Here is a 21599-nt window from a genome sequence, read left to right on the forward strand (position 1 = left end):
CACACAAAAAAAAAAGCAAAGACACTATTTTAGATCTCAGCCACATGCATTATTAGTTAACAGTCATTTGGAAACATGCCAGAAAATCAGCTATGTAACACTAGCTGTTAACACTTGTCAACTACCTGACCATTTTATTAACTGTAATAAGGTAGAAACAAAACTATTTTCAATTGGCAGTTTAAATACCTGTCCAAAATTCTCAACTCATGCCTTTGAAAAATAAAACAAAGAACAGAATCTCTAAAGACAAGCCCAGGGGTCAATCCCACACACAAGTTTGGAAAACAGGCATTTTTCCATAGACATGATTTTAGGTTAACGACATGTGAAGAGTTTTCTACTTCGTACGTGCAACTCCACTCAAAACGAGGAGGACTTGCTTCCAAAGCATTATTATTAAGAACAAGAAATATATATATATATATATATAAATTAGCTTAAATTCCCACTAATTTAATATTCTAAACAGCACACCTCCAGATACAAAGATGAAATAAAATTTCCCAGTTTTTAAGTATACTTGAAAATAACATCACCTCTATGCTACCAATGCACTACAGAGTAGAAACCGACCCAGTGAACTTTGGTAACAAGTCCTTTGTTTTAGACATTTTCTTGACTACAAGATTAAATCTGAAGGGCAATACAGAATATCAATCACCTTAAGCAGCTATTGATTTCATTCATTAATATGGCTGATATAAACTTAAGGTATAGCTGCACAATTTACTCCACACAGATTTCACTCTACACGACCCCTCACAGACTGGAACACAGTGAAGAACTGAAGCTCAGCCCATTTTATCATTTAAACATCACTGCAGTTGCCTCTGCAGCACATGTAGGGCCCAGATTCGCCTATACTAATGTGAAAATAGCATAAAAGGAAAAAACAGAGGTATAGTACAAAAACCATTTTCACAAGGTACAGAAAGAAAATGGGTACTGGTTTATAGCTTAGCTACCTTCACCAATGATGAATCAGTAACTTTTCTGTTACGTAGTTAAATAGAGTCAAATTAGATACAAAACTCTGAGCAACTTTACACTCCTCCCAGCCCTTTCCCAAAAATTGCCCTAGAAAAATAGTTGTTTCTTAGCAGTTTCTCTTTCAAGAATACGCTTTCCTGCAGGTAAGGCTTTGTATGGGAACTACTGCATCACAGCCTGAACCACTGATTGATCAACTGAGGCAAGCACTGAGTCAGCCATGGGAGCACAGGTGACAATTCACCTATGTGACTGGAAGGGGTGGAGCCTGGCTCCACCTCTCCTAAACCCCACTTAAGGGCTGACCAGCACTGGGAAGGATCTCTTTTTACAGATTACTTCTTTGGGGTCTTTTTATCATGAGCCTAGGACATGGGTGAGCATTTTTTTCCTTTGTTTTGGTTGTCTCTTCTCTTCCACAATAATCTGTCTAACTATAGCATCTATAAAATATCTTGACTATAATACCATTTGATATTACTCATTGTGTTAATCTCACACCTTACATTTGGCAAGCCAGGCAGGCTTGAACATTAAAATGTCCTTTTTATGGAATATCTTCAAATGGGGTAGAGGTGAGAACATCACCCCCCACCCAGATCAGACCATTCCAGGTCAGATCCCAGGATTTCTTGGATCATCACGCTATGGACTAGCTACAATAATTAGAAAATGGGGTCCCCTGCAGGTTATGGGGGGTATTTTTTTCTCTATCCTGCATAATGGATTAAGCAAGGATATACTGATTACAAAAGAGCAACAGCTAGCTGAATCCACTGTGGCACAGCCTTAAATAAAAAAGAAACAACAAATAATAACTCAGAGAATGAAAACCAACTTTTGCACAACTGAATTAAGATAATATGCCTAGTTGTTGTTCTAACAGTGAAGAAACTAAATCAAAATTTCCCAGTAAAATAACTACGTACCATTTCAGTAGAGGACACCCAGGTTTCAGAAACAATGGACCTGGGTGATCTGGAAGATAAACCTTCCAAAGCAGATCTCAAAGCCCCATCCACAATGGATCCCTTTGAGATCTGTTCTGTAATAGCTTGAAAAACAAAAAAGATACAGGACAGACCAGCAGGGGTGCCCCCTGATCAGTGGCCCCCTACTCGGATGCAGCTGCATGTTACGGTGTGTCCATATGCAGCAAATCAATTAATGGACTTTGTACAGCAGTTTCATAAGAAATCCAGAGAGAGCATACCACCTTAGTTATTAAAGCTCTAGGATTCAGGAGCAGGAAGTGTTCTAGTCAATGGGACAGAAAAGTCTAAATAGGGTTAGCACGGCTGAACAGGACAGACATACCATTACATACAGGTTTATGGTCTTTGATGATGAAAGACCGTCAGACCTGTATCTGAGAGCTCTGTATGAGGGAGGCAATATATGCAGAAGCGTTCAAGAACCTGGATTTAGAAAAATTCACAGCAGCAATGAGAGACCTATTCCTGCAATAGGCTCCTTCCCATGTTTACGGAATCTTAGTTTCCATATTAAACCTCTTAGTGGCTTTGGAGGAAATTCACCTGTGTGACTGAAAGGGGTGTAGTCTGACTCCACCTCTCCTAGGCCCCATATAAAGGGCTGACCACCATTGGGGAAGGATCTCTTGTTGGAGATCCCTCCCGTGTGGAGTTCCAGGCAAGCCTCAACCTTTGGTGACAGGTGAGCCCTTCCTAATTTATCGTGCGTCTTTATACCATCTGGATAATCTATCCAAAAATATGCTGTCCACCTCTGTTATATTGTGTGGGTATTATTCATTCAGGGTATTCACCCTACAGTCCATGTGTGTGTTAGATTTCAACTTGACTTTCTGTACGTAATCAGTACAAGAGACTGCACTTCAGAGGAAGGGAAAACAAACAGCTGTTAGGGCTGACACTTCAGGATGCTGTAGCCATCACACTCCATCCATTCTTTATATCAGCATAATCAGCTGCCAAGCAAAAGTGGGATGATGATAACTTAGCGGTGCATGACCGAGCTAATTGGGGAAAACCTACTAGTGTTAGCTTGTGTTGCTATATTGATGATCTCCTGTTAACATCTGACTCACTAGAGGTGGTAGGGCAGATGGCAGATTCATTAACTGCCCACCTGCAAGAAAGAGGATAGACTATAAATCCTCAGAAGGTGCAAGGTCCAGACCTCTCTGTAAAATTTCTGGGGGTAGTCTGGTCAGGAAAGACCAAAGTACTACCCAGTGCTGTCATAGATAAGGTTCAGGTATTCCCAGTCCCTTCAACACCAAAGTTGCTGCAAGAGTTTTTAGGTATACTGGAATATTGGCATACCTTTATACCTCATTTAGCACAGCTACTGAGACCATTACACAGACTCATGAAAAAAGGGCAACTCATGAAAAAGTCCTGTAGGACTGGGGGAGAATGGAACATGATGCTTATCAACAGGCAAAACAGGCAGTTAAACAAGCCCAGGCATTGTGCATATTCAACCATACCCTCCCAGGTGAATTAGATGTTCATGTCACTCAAGATGGCTTTGGCTGGGACCCATGGCAATGCCAGATTTCTGTTCAGACCCCTATTGGTTTCTGGTTTCAGGTCTGGCATGGAGCAAAAGAGAGGTATAACAAGATTGAGAAACAGTTATTGTCTGCCTACTCTGCATTACAGGTGGTAGAGCCAATTACCCAAACACCTGAGATCATAGTTAAGACCACCCAGTCAGTTCAGGTGTGGGTGACCTACCTTCCTAAGACAGGGGTGGACCAAGCACAAACAGTGGTACAATGGGTCACCTATCTCAGTCAAAGGAGAAGTCTGTCTTCATCACCACTGAAGGAAGAACTTCAAAAGATCCTAGGCCCAGTGACATATCATAGTGATGCACTAAAAGAAATACTGGTTGCTCCACCAGAGAAGAATCTCATCCAGGAGAGAAAATATCCCATTCCTGAAGATGCCTGGTACACAAATGGGTTTAGCAAGGGCAACCCAAGCAAGTGGAGAGCAGTAGCGTACCATCCTGCCACAGACACAATCTAGTTTGAAGAGGGGGATGGTCAGAGTAGCCAGTGAGCAGAGCTGCAGATGGTTATAACCAAAGAACCTGGTGATGGTATCCTGAATATCTGCACAGATAGTTGGGCTGTGAATCAGGGGCTCACTCTTCGGATTGCACAGTGGGACACCCAGGAATGGGCTATCCACGCCCAACCAATCTAGGGCAAAGATATGTGGTTAGACATATGGAATGCAGTTAAACACAGGACTGTACGTGTCTACCATGTTTCTGGTCATCAACCCCTACAGTCACCAAGAAATGAAGCCGACACACAGGCCTGAGTTCAATGGATTAAGGATTCACAATGTGAGAACATCACCCATTGGTTACATCAGCTGAGACATGCTGGACAAAAGTCAACGTGGACAGCTGGTAAAACATGGGGGCTACCCATACAGCTATCTGCTATCTGACATCAACCAGGCATGCCAATACTGTGACATTTGCTAAGATGAGACTGATATCAGTGCCCAAAACAACAGCTCATCTTGCTAGAGGAAACAACACTCTACAGCAATGGTAGGTTGATTACATTGGGCACCTCCCTCGATTTGGGGGGGCGAGATCTGCCCTGACCTGTGTCAACATCACAAGTGGGATAATGCAAGCCTATGCAGTGCTGAAAGCGAACCTGGCATATACCATCAAGGCACTCACTAGATTGATGGCTGCCTATGGGACACCTAAAGTCAGTGAGAGCGACCAAGGGACTCACTTGACTGGTACAGTGATACAATGCTGGGCAGAAGAAAATAACATCGAATGAAGGTTCCACCTGCCTACAATCTAACCGGGGCAGGCCTTACTGAGCACTAACAGTATTCTCAAGGCTGCCTTGAAGGCATACTCTCAGTCTCTGCAGGTTGGATGAAAAGACTCCATGAAACCCTGCAAGACTTGAATGAAAGCCCTAGAGACAGCAGATACAGTGCCTTCAAAATGTTACAGATGACATGGGCCTCCCCAATTAGGATCCAAATTATGGATGCTGATAATTGGGTAAAACCTCAAATTGGCAATTAAAATAATCTTCTGCTATCTGCCCCTGAGAACCTAGAACCAGTTTGCCCATATAATAAAATGGCCTTGTAAGGTGCAGGTAGAACCAAAGTGGTGTGGCCTACTTGCACCTTGGGGAAGATTATTGGAGATGGGAGGTTTGGTAGTCCCTCCTGTAATTAGTACATGGCCTACCAATACTGTGGTCAACACCCAAGTCTTTATTGCTAGAGGGACTGCCATGATGTCTCTATGGCAGATTAGGACACCCTCTTTGGTGTCTCATACAGTTGTATAGTCACAGGTATCTGAACAAGAAGTTTGGTACAGGTGGCCAGGGCATGCCCCAGTACAGGGTAAAGTGTTGACCCAAGATAAGAATATGGCCAGTATCTTGCCCTGGAGGGAGGACCTTCCCCTTTTGGTACCCCTAAAACTTCTACATTACTCTCTGTGAGTCTTAGATTCTTTGGGATATCAGAAGGAACAAAATGCTATGAAGCATTCCAGTGTTGCTGTGAGATCATGTGTGACCCAGTGATGGTCTACCAGGGACTGATGGAGCGTAAGATGGTTCTGCACCATGTGACTGCATGCCTCCAGTCCCACCACCAAGGACTGGCCCATAAAAGAACATGAACCATATACCGATTATCACTTGTCCTAGATTATATCCACATGCATCATAACAGGCAATTGTATAAGCATCACAATGTGTTGGATCCCTGTATTGGGGAAGATTCACCCTGTAGTCAACTCGATCATTGGTTCACACCATGAAGGGGTGGAGTGTATGGGAACTGTTGAATCACAGCCTGAACCACTGAGTCAGCCATGTGTCATAGGTTTACGGGCTGGTTTGGCCTGGTTCTGTGACAATTGGTGCAGGGGACTCACGCCCTAAGAAAGGGGGAAAGGGAAAAGGGAAAAAGGGAGATGGGCCTAGAAACAAATCAGCTGCAATGGTCTGAGGAGGAAAGCTAATTTACTAAATAAGATATCAGAAAGCAAAATAACACAATATAATACAATATAATTGAAATTAAAGCTAATAAATCAAATAAAATGAGCAAGAGAGAGTGTCCGATAAACCAAAGGCCTTACGCTAAACCATGAAGGGGAGATGGCAGTGAGCACCCACTGCTGGGGCGATCCCCAAACAAAAGAGAATGTCTCGTGACAAACAATTTTTATCTTTCCCTCTGAGCAGAAAAAACATAAAAATACAAAGCAACACAAAGACCTCTGGGGAAAGCAGTTCTTCTTCTCTGAGACACGTATGTATACCCATAACTGTCAATGATCCACAAAGCAGGATCATTAACTCTTTAATTCTCAATGCACTACATGATGTTATGATCATAGAATCATAGAATCATAGGGGTTGGAAGGGACCTCAAGAGATCATCGAGTCCAACCCCCTGCCAAAGCAGTTCCCTACACCAGGTCACACAGGTAGACGTGAGGGTCTTGAATATCTCCAGAGAAGACCACACAACCCCCCTGTGCAGCCTGTGCCAGTGCTCCGTCACCCTCACCTCAAAGAAGTTCTTGCACACATTCGTGCAGAACCTCCTGTGCTGCAGTTTCTGTCCGTTCCCCCTTGTCCTGTCTCCACACACTGCTGAAAAGAGTCTGGCCTCGCCACTTTGTTCCCCACATCTCAGATATTTATAAACCTGGATCAGGTCCCCTCTCGGTCTTCTTTTCTCAAGGCTGAACAGACCCAGCTCACTCAGCCTTTCTTCATAGGGGAGATCCTCCAGGCCCTTCCCCATCTTTGTGGCCCTGCGCTGAACTCTTTCCAAGAGATCCCAATCTTTTTTGTACTGGGGAGCCCAGAACTGGACACAGTACTCCAGATGAGGCCTCACCAGGGCAGAGTAGAGGGGGAGGATCACCTCCCTTGACCTGCTGGCCACGCTCTTTTTAATGCATCCCAGAATGCCATTGGCCATCCTGGGCATGAGGGCACACTGCTGGCTCATGGTCAACCTGTTCAACCAGAACTATGTTCCCCAGAGGTCTTCGCATTTGTCCACCAGGACACCCAGGTCCCTCTCTGCAGAGCTCCTCTCCAGCAGGTCATCCCTCAGCCTGTACTGGTGCATGCAATTATTCCTCCCTAGGTGCAAGACTCTACACTTGCTTTTGTTCAATTTCATCTGGTTTCTGACTGCCCAGCTCTCCAGCCTGTCCAGGTCTTCCTGAATGGCAGCAAAGCCTTCAGGCGTGTCAGCAACAACCCTCTGCACTCTGCCAGTCAGCCAGTTCTCAACCCACTTCACTGTCCACTCGTCTATCCCACACTTCCTTAGCTTTGTTATAAAAATGTCATGAGGGACAGTATCAAATGCCTTGCTAAAATCAAGGTAGACTACATCCACCTCCCTCCCCCTATCCACCCAGCCAGTGACAATATCATAGAAGGCCACCAAGAATCAAAAAACCATGACATTCCCCCTCTTATCCCACATCATTACGTTTTATATATATAAAACAATGATTAACATGCATTAAATACACACACAATATATATAAATGTATATATATGGAATTACTGACTGCAATCCCTCAACATCAAATTCCCTTGTGATACACTCAACATATCCATTCTTCTGCATCACCCACCAGGTGGACCAAGGTCCTTGAGCAAAGACAGTTCCACGGAAAGGTTTGCCCTTTCCAGAAGCTGGAAGGACCCACACCGCTTTTCCCAACATGTTCCTTATGTGTACCACAAGGACCTTATCTTCCTCAATGGTCTGTATGGAGCTGGATTGCGTAAGACCATTGCAATTGATGGATCTTCAAGTGTTGGCAAACCAGGTGGCTTCTGCCAAAAAACATCTCCCAGTGCTTAAATGTTCCACCACCCATTGCTTTCAATATTGTTTTTAACAACCCATTGTATCTTTCAATTTTACCAGCAGCTGATGCATGATAGGGTATATAAAAAATTGATACAATGCCATGATCTTTGGCCCAAGTATTTACAACAGATCTTTTGAAACGATTATCATTATCAGAATCCCATTATCAGACTCAATTCTTTCCGGGGTTCCATGTAGCCACAGGACTTGTTTCTTGAGGCCTAAGATGGTGTTTCAGGCAGTAGCAAGGGATACTGCATAGGTTTCAAACCACCCAGTTGTCACCTCCACCATGGTAAGCAGATAACGCCTACCATCGCAAGTTCATGGCAAGGTGATACTATCAACCTGCCATGCCTCCCCATATTTATACTTCTGCCATTGCCCTTCCTCTCAGAGTGGTTTCATCCTCTTGACTTGTTTAATAATGGCACGTATGTCACAGTCAAGGATAACCTGTGCAATAGCGTCCATAGTTAAGTCCACCCCTCGGTCTCTAGCCTGCTTATATGTTGCATCTCTTCCTTGATGGCCTGAGGCCTTATGGGCCCACCGAGCTAAAAAATAACTCCCCCTTGTTCTGCCAGTCCAAGTCTATTTGAGCCATTCCAATTTTGGCAACTCAATCTACCTGATGGTTATTTTTCTGTTCTTCAGTAGCTCGAATCTTGGGCACATGAGCATCTACGTGATGCACCTTTACAATGATATTCTTTGTTCGGGCAGCAATGTCTTTCCACAGCAGCCCAAATAGGTTTACCCTTCTGTTGCCAGTTGTTTTGTGCTGCAACCATCCCCATAAAGCATTTGCCACCATCCACGAGTCAGTATAAAGTTACAGCACTGGCCACCTCTCCCATACAGCCACACGTAAGGCCAGCTGGACAGCCTTTACCTCTGAAAATTGACTTGACTCTCCTTCTCCTTCAGTGGCCTCTGCAACTCGTCGTGTGGGGCTCCACACAGCAGCATTCCATCTGCGATGCTTTCCCACAGTACGACATGATCCATCTGTGAACAGGGCAAATTTCTTTCCATTTTCTGGTAATTCATTGTATGGTGGGGCCTCTTTAGCACGTGATACCTCTCGTGCTGGTGATGTTTCAAACGTTTTGCCTTCAGGCCAGTCCTCCAGGATTCCTGGACAGCTGAGGTTCCCCGTCTGAACTTGCTGTGTAATCACGCAATTCGCTTAATCTAAGTGGCATCAGTAGCATGATAGGTGGAGGGAATCTTTCCCTTAAACATCCAGTTCAGCTCTGGCAATCAAGGCGCCAGGAGGAGCTGTGCTTCAGTACCAATTAATTCAGAAGCAGCTCGAACCCCATCATACATGGCTAAGATCTCCTTCTCAGTTGAAGTGTAGCGCTCTTCAAACCCTCTGTATGCCCGACTCCAGAATCCAGGGGGTTGGCCTCTGGTCTCTCTAGAGGCTCTCTGCCACAAACTCCAAGTGGAACCTTCCTTTCCAGCAGCAGTGTAAAGGACGTTCTTTACATCCTGTCCTACCTGTACTGGCCCCAGGGCCATGGCACGGGCTATCTCCTGCTTAATTTGCTCAAAAGCCTGCTGCTGCTCAGGACCCCATACAAAATCATTCTTCTTCCGCGTCACTTGATAAAGGGGGCTCACAATAAGGCTGTAGTTTGGAACATGCATTCTCCAAAAGCCCACTACACCCAAAAAAGCTTGGGTCTCTGTCTTACTAGTAGTTGGAGACATGGCAGTGATTCTGTCAACCTGGGATGTGACAACGTTCATCTTGCCACTTTATACCTAGAAATTGGACTTCTTGTTGTCACAGCTTTATGATTTTTGTTATACTGTTGATATTCCACATTATAACATCATGTAGTGTATTGGGAGTTAAGGAGTTAATGCTCCAGCTTTGTGGATGTCAACGGTTTACGGGCAGGTTCAGCCCGGTTCCGTGACGACTGGTGTGGGGGACCCACGGACTCACGCCCCAGGAAAGCGGAAGGGGGAAAGGGAAAAGGGAGATGGGCCTAGAAACAAAACAGCGGCAACGATCTGAGGAGGAAAGCTAATTTACTAAATAAGATATCAGAAAGGAAAATAACACAATATAATACAATATGATTCAAATTGAAGCTAATAAATCCAATAAAATGAGCAAGAGAGAGTGTCCGATAAACTGAAGGCCTTACGCTAACACTGAAGGCGGACGGCAGCGAGCACCCACTGCTGAGTGGATCCCAAAGGAAAGAGAGTGTCCCGTGACCGCAGACAGTTTTTATCTTTCCCTCTGAGCGTAAACACGTAAGAACGCAAAGCATCACACAGTCCTCTGGGGAATGGAGTTCTTCTTCTCTTCTGAGACAGGGATACCTGGAACTATCGATGATCCACGGAGCTGAAGCATTAACTCTTTAACTCTAAATGCACTATATGATGTTATGATGTGGAATACCAGTACCAAAAATCATAAAACCATGACAGTGGATCATCAGTAGTTACGGATATGCCTGTCTCAGAAGAAAAGAAGAACTACACTCCCCAGAGCACTGTGAGATGCTTTGTATTTTTACGTGTATCCACTCAGAGGGAAAGAAAAACTGTCTGCGGTCACAGGACCATCTCTCTTTTCTTCAGGACTAAGCTCAGCAGTGGGTGTTTGCTGCAGCCGTCCGCCTTCAGCGTTAGCGTAAGGCCTTCGGTTTATCGGACACTCTCTCTTGCTCATTTTATTTGATTCATTAGCCTCAATTACAATTTTATTGTATTATACTGCGTTATTTGGCTTTCTTATGTCTTATTTAGTAAATTAGCCTTCCTCCTCAGATTGTTGCTGCTGTCTTCTTCCTAGGCCCATCTCCCTTTTCCCCTTTCCCCCTTGCTCTTCCCCGGGGTGTGGGCCCATGTGTCCCCTGCCTCAGTCGTCATGGTACTGGGTCAAACCGGCTCGCAAATCACTGACACCTGTGCAGGCCCTTTCACTTTGTTTCACTTAATAGCAAAGCCAGCTCACAGGAGGATCTGGATTACTGTCTCTCCTTCCTCAAAAATTTCCACTATTGTATTGCCCCACACAATGATAACATCAATGTACGCTAAGTGCTCAGGAGCACCGCCCTGTTCCAATGCAGTTTGGATCAACCCATGGCAAATGGTTGGGCTGTGTTTCCACCCCTGGGGCAAACGGTTCCAGGTGTACTGAACGCCCCTCCAGGTGAAGGCAAACTGTGGCCTGCATTCTGTGGCCAAAGGAATGGAAAAGAAGGTATTAGCAGTGTCAGTTGTGGCATGCAACTTGGCTGCTTATGACTCCAGTTCATACTGGAGTTGTAGCATATCCAGCACAGCAGCACTCAGTGGGGTTGTGACTTCATTTAGACCACAGTAATCTACTGTCAAACTCCATTCTCCACTGGCTTTACACACCACACGTGGGACTGTTAAAAGGTCTAAGAGTTTTGCTGATCACTCCCTGGGTCTCTAGCTCACAAATCAAGCTATTAATAGGGAGCAAGAAAACCCTGTCGGTGTGGTACTAACATCTGTGCACCCTTTTAGTAGCATCTGTTGCTCCTCCACTTGTAGCAGCCCACAACAGATGGATCTTCTGACAGGCCAGGCAAAACCCCTTCTGAGGTAATCAATAACATGTATATATGGAGCCCCTGGGCCACTCACAGTAGAATGTTTTTGCCAGTCTTTACCAGCGAGGCTTATTTCTGCCTCCAACATGGTTAACTCTTGGGAACACCCAGTCACCCCAGAAATACAGATTAACTTTGTCCCTTGGTGACTTGAGGGCATTAGAGTGCACTGTGCACCAGTGTCCACCAATGCCTTATATTTTTCTGGTTCCGATCTGCCAGGCCATGGAATCCACACAGTCCTATACTCTCTATTATCACTTTCCCCCAAATGGCTGGGGGCAGGGCCCCTCTGTTACCTCTGTTGTCCTTATGGCTATTGCCGTGTCCAGCAGCCACTGGAGCAGTCACCTTCTTGGAGAAATTCACCCTGGTGATTGATCTATCTCATAACTTTTCACCTGTGCTTGAAATGCAGGAGTTTTTTATGCCACTTCTTCATATCTTCTCCATAGCCACGCAGGTAATGCCACAAGGCAATACATGACATAGTCTTACCATTGTCACTTCCTCAAGCAGGAGAACGTCCTCTTTTGGTAGCTGAGATATTGCTGTTTTGGGAATCTGGGTTCCCATTAGATCCATCAGTTTCATCAGAATTAAGCATGGTAGTCAGTTTGTCCATTATATCTTCTTGATTTGCTTTCTATTCTGACCAGTCTTTCAGTTTGCCTTTGCAATGGTTGAAACTCAATCTCGTGGAGGGATTAAATGTAACTCAATGTCTTGAAGTTTGTTAGTCAGTTCATTTATAAGGGGTCTTCTTTCCCCTTTGCCATATATTGCTGCTAATTACTGGCATACCTTTTTGGTGCAGTCCTAGTGAATATACACCACATATTTGGTGTACACCTGATTTTCTCAGGCTCATGCTCTTGGTCTGGTTCGTCATGAATGAATGTAGGGTCATGTAATATTCCCACCACAGCATATTCTCTCAAATAATGGATGCCCTTTTCCATAGCAGACCATTTCTTTTTCTCAGGCATCTGATAATCTCTGAAGGGGTATTATTCTTTCATGGCTATCAGCATCCACTTCCAGAGAATGAAGGATCTACTGTGGCGTGTACTAATGCCTCTGTCAGTGGCAGAGTCCCTGACAATGCTACCCAACTGATGAGCTTCTCTACAATCTAGCCACACACTGCTGGCCCCATTGTCCCAACAGCATAGTAGCCATAGGTGACAATAGGTTCATTTGGGTAGCATGTAAAGTCTTTTCTCAAACCTCAAATTTCATTCATTCTCAGAAGTTGAGTAATATCGGTAACAATCTCTCTCTCACCTCCTTTTTCTATCAGGACTTATTGCCCTCCTAGGCATTGGTGACTGTGATCTTGCTGGGGGTCTCAGCCCTCCTACTGGAAATCCTAGAGCATGGAATCACTCCTCTGGATCTCTTTTCTCCTCTTCTCTTACAGTGTCTGCTTCCTCTACTTTCTCCTCCTTCTCTTTCTTCTCTTCTAAGGGAGTCAAGACTCTTCCTTTCTGTCCTCTTCTGACATAGATTCTGGTATCACCTGAGGTTGATCAGGTTGGTCAGTTTCAATACTCATTCTCTCTAGCTTTGCTCAGAGTCTGTCTTGTTCAGCTAGAAGGAAATTTAGATCAGCTTTGAGCCTGACTTGTTGAGCCTGAACATGGAATTGCTCGTTTTGGAAATGGAGTATTGTGAACTGATAGGCATCTTGCTCAGTTCTGAGGGCATCCCATTCAGACTGGAGGACATCTAGCTAGGATTGGAGGACGTCTCATTGAGACTGGAGGGCATCTCTCTTGAACTGGAGGGCGCCCATGTTGGATTAGAGGGTGTCTCTCTCACATTGGAAGGCGTCTCTCTCTGTTTGGAGACTGTCTTGTTGAGACTGAGGGCTACTGAGTTTGGATTGGAGGGCATCTTGCTCGGACCAGAGGGCGTCTATGTTGGATTGAAAAGCATCTTCTTGAAACCAAAGAGCATCTCCCTCATTGGAGGGTGTCTCACTTGGTCAGGAGGGCATCTTGCTCAAACCGGAAGGCATCTCGTTCAGTCTGGAGGGTGTCCATGTTGGATTAGAGAGCATCTTGTTGAGATTGGAGGGTGTCTCTCTCGGACCAAAGGGGTCTCGCTCAGACCAGAGTCTGTCTAAATTGGACTGCAGAGTCTGTCTGTCAGCTAAAAGACTGTCCCTTTTGGCTCAGAGACTCTCTCGCTCCATTTCAGAGACTCTATGCTTCTCATAGTATTTAATAAGGCCCAGTAAGCATAAGCCAGACCCTAAATAATTTGGGCTTCCTCAGATCTGTATGAGCCGCAACATCCCTGTCTCAAATATCTGCTTCAGTTCTCAGGATCTTGCAGGTGTTCAGGAGAAAAGTTCCATGACACCGGTGATGCCCATTTCTCTAAAGTCTCTCCTAAGTCCCTCCAAACTCCTTGCCAGTCAGTATCCTCTGGCTGTGGGGAAGGCTTTCCCAAAGTATTATAAGTACAGATACTGATGAGGAGTACATTCAGGGACACTGACACCACAGTCATTAGATGAACATTCAGAAAATGCATAATGAATTCAAAGGAGAGAACAAAAGACTGTTCAAAAATTACAAGTTCTGCAGAATTAGCAACTCCGTTTGGAGTTGATCCCTCTGAAAACTGAATGCCACATTGCATACAAAAGCCACACAGGTATTTCCATCAGGGTTTTCAGTTTATAGGTTCATAGGTTCATAAGGTTGGAAAGGACCTACAAGATCATCTAGTCCAACCATCCTCCTATCACTATCCCTACCCAACTACTAAATCAAATCCCTTAGCACCTCATCTAAACGCTTCTTGAACAGCGCTAGGGATGGTGCCTCAACCACCTCCCTAGGCAGGCCATTCCAGTGCCTGACCACTCTTTCAGAAAAAAAATGTTTCCTCAGGTCTAATCTAAATCTTCCCCAGCGCAACTTGTGGCCATTCCCTCTCGTCCTGTCATTATTTATCAGGGAGAAGAGGCCCACCCCCTCCTCACCACAACCCCCCTTCAGGAAGTGGTAGAGTGCAATAAGGTCTCCTCTGAGCCTCCTCTTCTCCAGACTAAACAATCCTAGCTCCCTCAGCCGCTCCTCATAAGACTTGTGCTCCAGACCCCTCCGCAGTTTTGTTGCCCTTCTCTGAACACGCTCCAGGGCCTCAATGTCCTTCTTGTAGTGAGGGGCCCAAAACTGAACACAGTACTCGAGGTGCGGCCGCACCAGAGCTGAGTACAGGGGGATGATCACCTCCCTGCTCCTGCTGGCTGCACTATTTCTAATACAGGCCAGGATGCTGTTGGCCTTCTTGGCCACCTGGACACACTCATGTTAAGCCGAGCATCAACCAACACCCCCAGGTCCTTTTCCTCTCTACATTCTTCAAGCCATTCTGCCCCAAGCCTATAGCATTGCATGGGGTTATTGTGGCCAAAGTGCAGGACCCGGCACTTGGTCTTATTGAACCTCATCCCATTGAGCTCAGCCCAGCTGTTCAGCATATCCAAATCCCTCTGAAGGGCCTCCCTACCCTCAGGCAGTTTGACACATCCTCCCAACCTTGGTGTCATCTGCAAACTTACTGAGGGTACACTCAATTCCCTCATCTAGGTCATCAATAAAGATATTAAACAAGATGGGCCCCAAAACTGACCCTTGGGGGACACCACTCGTAACAGGACGCCAGCTGGGCTTAACTCAGTTAACTACTACCCTCTGGGCATGGCCCTCCAGCCAGTTCTCCATCCAGAGAAGAGTGAACCTGTCCACACCACGGGCTGCCAGTTTCCTCAGGAGAATACTGTGGGAGACCGTGTCGAAGGCCTTGCTGAAGTCCAGGTAGACTACGTCAACAGCCTTTCCCTCATCTACCTGTCTGGTCACCCAGTCATAGAAGGAGATGAGGTTGGACAAGCACAACCTGCCCCTGGTGAACCTGTGCTGGCTGGGTCTGATCCCTTTATTGCCATGCACGTGTCGTGTGATCTCCCTCAAGATCATCTGCTCCATAACTTTCCCTGATACCGAGGTCAGGCTGACAGGCCTGTAGTTCCCCGGGTCTTCCTTACGGCCTTTCTTGTAGATGGGAGTCACATCGGCAAGCCTCCAATCTTGTGGGACCTCTCCAGATAGCCAGGAATGCTGATAGATGGCAGAAAGTGGCTCGGCAGTCACCTCTGCCAGCTCCCTCAGCACCCTTGTGTGGATCCCATCTGGCCCCATGGACTTGTGGCAGTTCAGATGAAGGAGCAGATCTCTGACCATCTCTGCTTGGATCACAGGGTGTGCATTATGCACCCCGTCCCGGACTTTCAGGTCAGGGCAAGTACTCTGTGGACAACTGTTCTGTCTATTAAAGACAGATGTGAAGAAGGCATTGAGAACCTCAGCCTTTTCCTTATCATCTGTGGTTACATTCCCTGCCTCGTCAAGTAAAGGAGAGAAATTTTCCTTCGTTTTTCTCTTGATGTTAATATATTTGTAAAAGGGTTTCCTGTTCTCCTTTACAGCAGTAGCCAGTCTAAGTTCAAGCTGGGCTTTTGCATTTCTAATTTTCTGCCTGCAGATCTTGGCCAGTTCTCTGTAGTCACCCCAAGTAGCCTGTCCCATCTTCCAGAGGACATAGACTCTCTTTTTCTCTTGGAGTCTCAACAAAAGTTCCCGGTTCATCCACACTGGTCTTTTTCTCCTCCGGCTCGACTTACGGGACTCCGGGACAGCCTGCTCCTGTGCCTTTAAGATTTCCATCTTGAGGAGTATTCAGGCTTCCTGGACCCCTTTACCCCTCAGGAGCAAGTCTCAAGGGACCCTTGCAACAAGCACCCTGAACAGGTCAAAGTCTGCCCTCCAGAAGTCCAAGGTAGCAGTTTTGCTAGTCACCCTCTTGACATCACCAAGAATAGCAAACTCCACCATTTCATGGTCACTCTGGCCAAGACAGTCTCCAACCTTCACATCTCCTACTAGTCCTTCCCTGTTAGTGAAAAGTAGGTCTAGCAAGGCATCTGCCCTGGTAGGCTCTTGCACCAGCTGTGTCAGGAAGCAATCTTCCACACATTCTAGAAATCTCAAGGACTGCTTCCTCTGCGCAGTATTATATTTCCAGCATATGTCAGGGGAGTTGAAGTCCCCCATGAGAATGAGTGCTGGCCATCGTGCAACATCTACGAGTTGTTTATAGAACACCTCGTCTATTTCTTCATCCTGACTAGGTGGTCTATAACAGACCCCCACCACGATGTCAATCCTAAAGACTATCCCCCCTGATCCTTATCCATAGATGCTCTACTTTATCATTTCCAACCTCAAGCTCTTCAACATCAAAACACTCTTTGATATAGAGAGCTATGCCACCACCCTTTCTTCCCTGTCTATCCCTTCTGAAGAGCTTGTAGCCATCAATCCCAGTATTCCAGTCATGGGAGAGGTCCCACCATGTTTCTGTAATAGCCACAAGGTCATAGTTAGCCTGCCTCACAATGGCTTCAAGCTCTTCTTGTTTATTGCCCATGCTGCGTGCATTGGTGTAGATGCACTTCAGCTGAGATATCTGCCTCACCCCTTTCTCCAGCACAGCCTCCTTAGGCTCTTTACTGGTGAGCCCTGTTTTATCCCCTTCCCCTGTCACAGCTAGTTTAAAGCTCTCTCCATGAGTCCAGCTAGCTCCTGTGCTAGGATTCGTTTCCCCCTTTGAGATAGGTGCATCCCATCAACAGATAACAGGCCAGGAGCCAAGTAAACTGCCCCGTGGTCAAAAAACCCCAAGTGTCTGTCTCTACACCAACCTCTCAGTCAATTATTCATCACCTGTGTTTTCCTAGCCCATTCTGTGTCCTTCACCGCCCCAGAAGGTATGGAAGCAAACACCACTTGTGCTCCCACCCCTTGAACTAATTGCCCTAATCCACTGAATTCTCTTTTCATAGTTTGCAGACTTCTCTGAGATATTTCATTGCAGTCTGCCTGAACTACGAGTAACGGGTAGTAGTCGGTGGGGCGTATCAAATCCAGGAGTCTTCTAGCAATGTCCCTGATCTGAGCCCCAGGGAGACAGCACACTTCCCTGCGGTTTGGGTCTGGTCTGCAAATGGGGCCCTCAGTTCCCTTTAGAAGGGAGCCACCCAGTACGATCACCTTTCTTTCTTAATTGGCAGCAGCAGTCTCAATGCACGGAGTCGACTGCCTTGCCATTGGTGACCTCCTGCGGGAATCTTCCTGCACTTCACCCCTTATCACCTCTTCAACATCCAATGCTGCAAATCTATTGCTTAGGGGTATCTGGGGACACTGGGGAGCCAGAGGGGGAGATTGCCATGGTACCAAGCAGGGTACCGAGCAGGGACTCTCTGCCAGCTCTCCCTATCCCTCAGATATCCCCCTCCTGCCCTACGGGGACAGGTCAGGGAGTCCACCACCAACTGTGGGGGATCTCCCCGGTGCCTTTCTCTCTGGCGTTCTAGGGAGCTACTCCACCAGTCAATCTCCCGCTCACAGTCTCTGATGGCCCTCAGTCTCTCAACCTCCTCTTTCAGTTCAACCACCATGCTAAGCAGATCTTCCACCTGCTCACACCTTGCATAGGAGAACTGCTTAGCACCCTCATCCAGCAGTAGCAGGCTCTGGCACTCCTTGCAACCAGAGACCTGTGTAGCTTATCATATAGACACCAAGCTCCATGGATCAGACTGGCAAACAATTAAATCCCAGTACATTTTGAGCATTAAATGGGAAAAAATGATAGAAATGCAGTCCCTTTAATAGCAGTTTTAAAAGAGAAAGCATTTTTTCTCCTCTTTACTGAAACAAGCTGGTAGCACCCAAAAGAGTTTACAAATATCCCAGAAAAATTGGCAGTGCACCTGGACTTCAAGGCCATGTTTTGCAGTACAGCACCTGCAGTACAGATAAGCTTCCTAACAAGAGAGAGATTCACTCTAAAAGTATGTCTCTACCGTGCTAAGGCAGCTAAACTACCCCATGTTGGGCACCAAAAATGTCAATGATGAATCAAATAAAGTGAGCAAGAGAGAGTGTCCGATAAACCGAAGGCCTTACACTAAATGCTGAAGGTAGGGATGGCAGCGAGCACCCACTGCTGGGGTGATCCCCAAAGGAAAGAGAGCGTCTCATGACACACAAACAGATTTTACCTCTCCCTTTGAGCAGAAAAAAACATAAAAATACAAAGCAACGCAAAGTCCTCTGGGGAACGTAGTACTTATCTTCTGAAACGGGTATACTCAACACTATTGATGATCCACAAAGCTGGAGCATTAACTCTTTAATTCTCAATGCACTACATGATGATACGATGTGGAATATCAATATCAAAAATCATAAAACCATGACACCACGGGAGCACAGGTGAAGGCAATTCTCCTCTGTGTCTAGAAGGGGTGGAGCCTGGCTCCACCTTTCCTAAACCCTACTTAGAAGCTGACCGCCACTGGGGAAGGGGATCTTTTTGCAGATCACTCCTTTGGAGTTTTCTAACATGAGCCTAGAACACAGGTGAGCATTTTTTCCCTTTATTTTGATTGACTCTTCTCCATCACAATAATCTGTCTAAATTTACCATCTATAAATCATCTTGGCTATAATACCATTTTGTATTGTTTACTGTGTTATCCTCACACCTCACAGGCTTCAACACTTTTCTGTCCAGAGTTGTCTGTTGGAATATCGGGCTACCAAGGGGCCCAGGAAACACGGAAAGTGCTGAAAGAAAACTATGTAGCTAGGAAAGAAGAAGGATTCCTGCTTGATGGTGATAGCAAATAGCCACTAGGTCACCTCAGTTACCATCATTCTGCGACAGTCATTCAAAATGTCCAAACAGTTAAGATTTTCTATTAAAAAACCTTCGTAAAAATGAAACAACTTTTTAATCTTTCAAGGTTTTCCTCTTCTTCTACCTCTATCAAAGAAACATTAGTTCAAGAACAACATGAAAAGCTACCAGATACAATCTTTGATGCTTCTGATTCCTTGACATGCTCACCACAGATCTGCATGAACATAAAGTCATACTGATCAAGCAACTAAATGCAATTACTTCCTATACATGTAGTTAATATGGAAGCATCACATTACTCCCACATAAGTAACAGATACACTTTGCAAACCATTTCTTGTACTCGCCAGATGCAAAATTCACACCTGAATATTTTACAGATAGATGCTCATACAGAAAACAGTTCTCTCTGTCATCCGTTAATAAGTCTTACTCCTTACAAACTGTATCTTCTTCATCAAAAGGTTGATTTTTCCACTCAGTTGAGCCCAGTTACGTGTGTTCTTGCAAAGCATCACAAGTTCTTCAACGCTACTGAAGCAAGTAACACAACATGCAAATACACATGAGCTGCAGATATTCCTTTGGCAATGCAGAAGTGGATGCTCCAGCAGTAAGCACAGAAAGCAGAAAGGTCTTAGAGAGCAAATGACTTTCTCCTGTCTCACTGTACCTAAGTGTCTGAGACAGGTATCTGCCCCTCAAATCACCTCCTGCTTCAGAGAAGCAACTACTGTTAGGAGAAAAGCAGTAACACAGTTAAGAAAACTTTCCCATATGAATAGTAGTTCAATGATCAAAGTGCTTTAAGTAAAGCAAACCAATACAAAGCCCAAAGAATAACATTTGAGAAAGCAATTATATTTCCTCTAACAAATAAGAGAAAATAAGAACAAACTTATCCTAGATCAGTCTGTGTCATGGTGTTATCCATGACAGGGACACAAGGGAATTAGGACGGAGTAAATAGATGGGTTTACCAAAATAACAACAGCACGATTTAAGAAGGAACAGTAAGTTTACTCAATCTAATAAAATTGAACAACTGAGAGAGACGCGCTGTAGCTGAGTGTGCCGAGACAGAGCCTGGGTGGGGACCTCTGCCCCTCTGCCTCTCCTCAAGACAGCATTAACTCCTTAATTGCCTGCATGATGTTCTGATGTGGAATACCAGCATCAAAACCACAAAACCACAACATTCCACCCTTTATTCCACATCATCAAATCATGCTTAAAACATATCTATACAGAACCAAAACAGTAATTGTCAATGGTTTACGAGTTGGTTCGGCCCAGTTCTGTGACAGCTGGTGCAGGGGACCCACGGACCCATGCCCCAGGAAAGGGGGAGGGGGAAAGGGAAAAGGGAAAAGGGAGATGGGCCTAGAAACAAAACAGCGGCAACGATCTGAGGAGGAAAGCTAATTTACTAAATAAGATATCAGAAAGGAAAATAACACAATATAATACAATATGATTCAAATTGAAGCTAATAAATCCAATAAAATGAGTGAGTGTCCGATAAACTGAAGGCCTTACAATAACGCTGAAGGTGGGATGGCAGTGAGCACCCACTGCTGAGTTGATCCCAAAAGAAAGAGAGAGACAGTCCCGTGACTGCAGACAGTTTTTATCTTTCCCTCTGAGCGTAAACACGTAAAAATACAAAGCATTGCATAGTCCTCTGGGGAATGCAGTTCCTCTCTTCTGAGACAGGTACACCCATAACTATTGACCGCCCTCCCCCCATCCACCCAGCCAGTGACAACATCACAGAAGGCCACCAGGCTGGTTGAGCATGACCTCCCCTTGGTGAACCCATGCTGGCTACTCCTGATAACCTCCTTTTCTTCCAATTGTCTGGAGATGGCATCCATAACAAGCTGTTCCATCACCTTTCCAGGGACAGAGGTGAGGCTGACTGGCCTATGATTACCCGGATCTTCCTTCTTGCCCTTTTTTATGACCAGAGTGACACCGGCTATCCTCCAGTCTTCAGGCACCTCCCTCATTCTCCAAGACCTCTCAAAGACGATAGAGAGTGGTTCAGCAATCACCTCCACCAGTTCCCTCAGCACCTGTGGATGCACCCCATCAGGTCCCATGGATTTATGAACATTAGCATTGCCTAGGTGCTCATGGACCACCTCTTCTGTGACTGAAGGAAAGTCTCCCATTCCCCAGACCTTGATAGTATTCACGCTTTTCTCAGTGACTTCATCACTTCCAGCCTGAACTATCAATAGTAAATAGTAATCAGAAGGGCGGATCATTCCGGGAA

General features: G+C 45.5%; 1 protein-coding gene across 13 annotated transcripts in view; it reads right to left on the minus strand.

Annotated features, from left to right (window-relative positions):
- The window catches only part of ANKHD1 (ankyrin repeat and KH domain containing 1), a 140280-nt gene that overhangs the window by 82012 nt on the left and 36669 nt on the right, over positions 1–21599 (minus strand). The window lies entirely within an intron of this gene.

Source organism: Cyrtonyx montezumae, unplaced genomic scaffold (genome assembly GCF_038088225.1).
Source record: "Cyrtonyx montezumae isolate F1298 unplaced genomic scaffold, pur_monq_1.0 scaffold_18, whole genome shotgun sequence".
NCBI classification, from domain to species: Eukaryota; Metazoa; Chordata; class Aves; order Galliformes; family Odontophoridae; genus Cyrtonyx; species Cyrtonyx montezumae.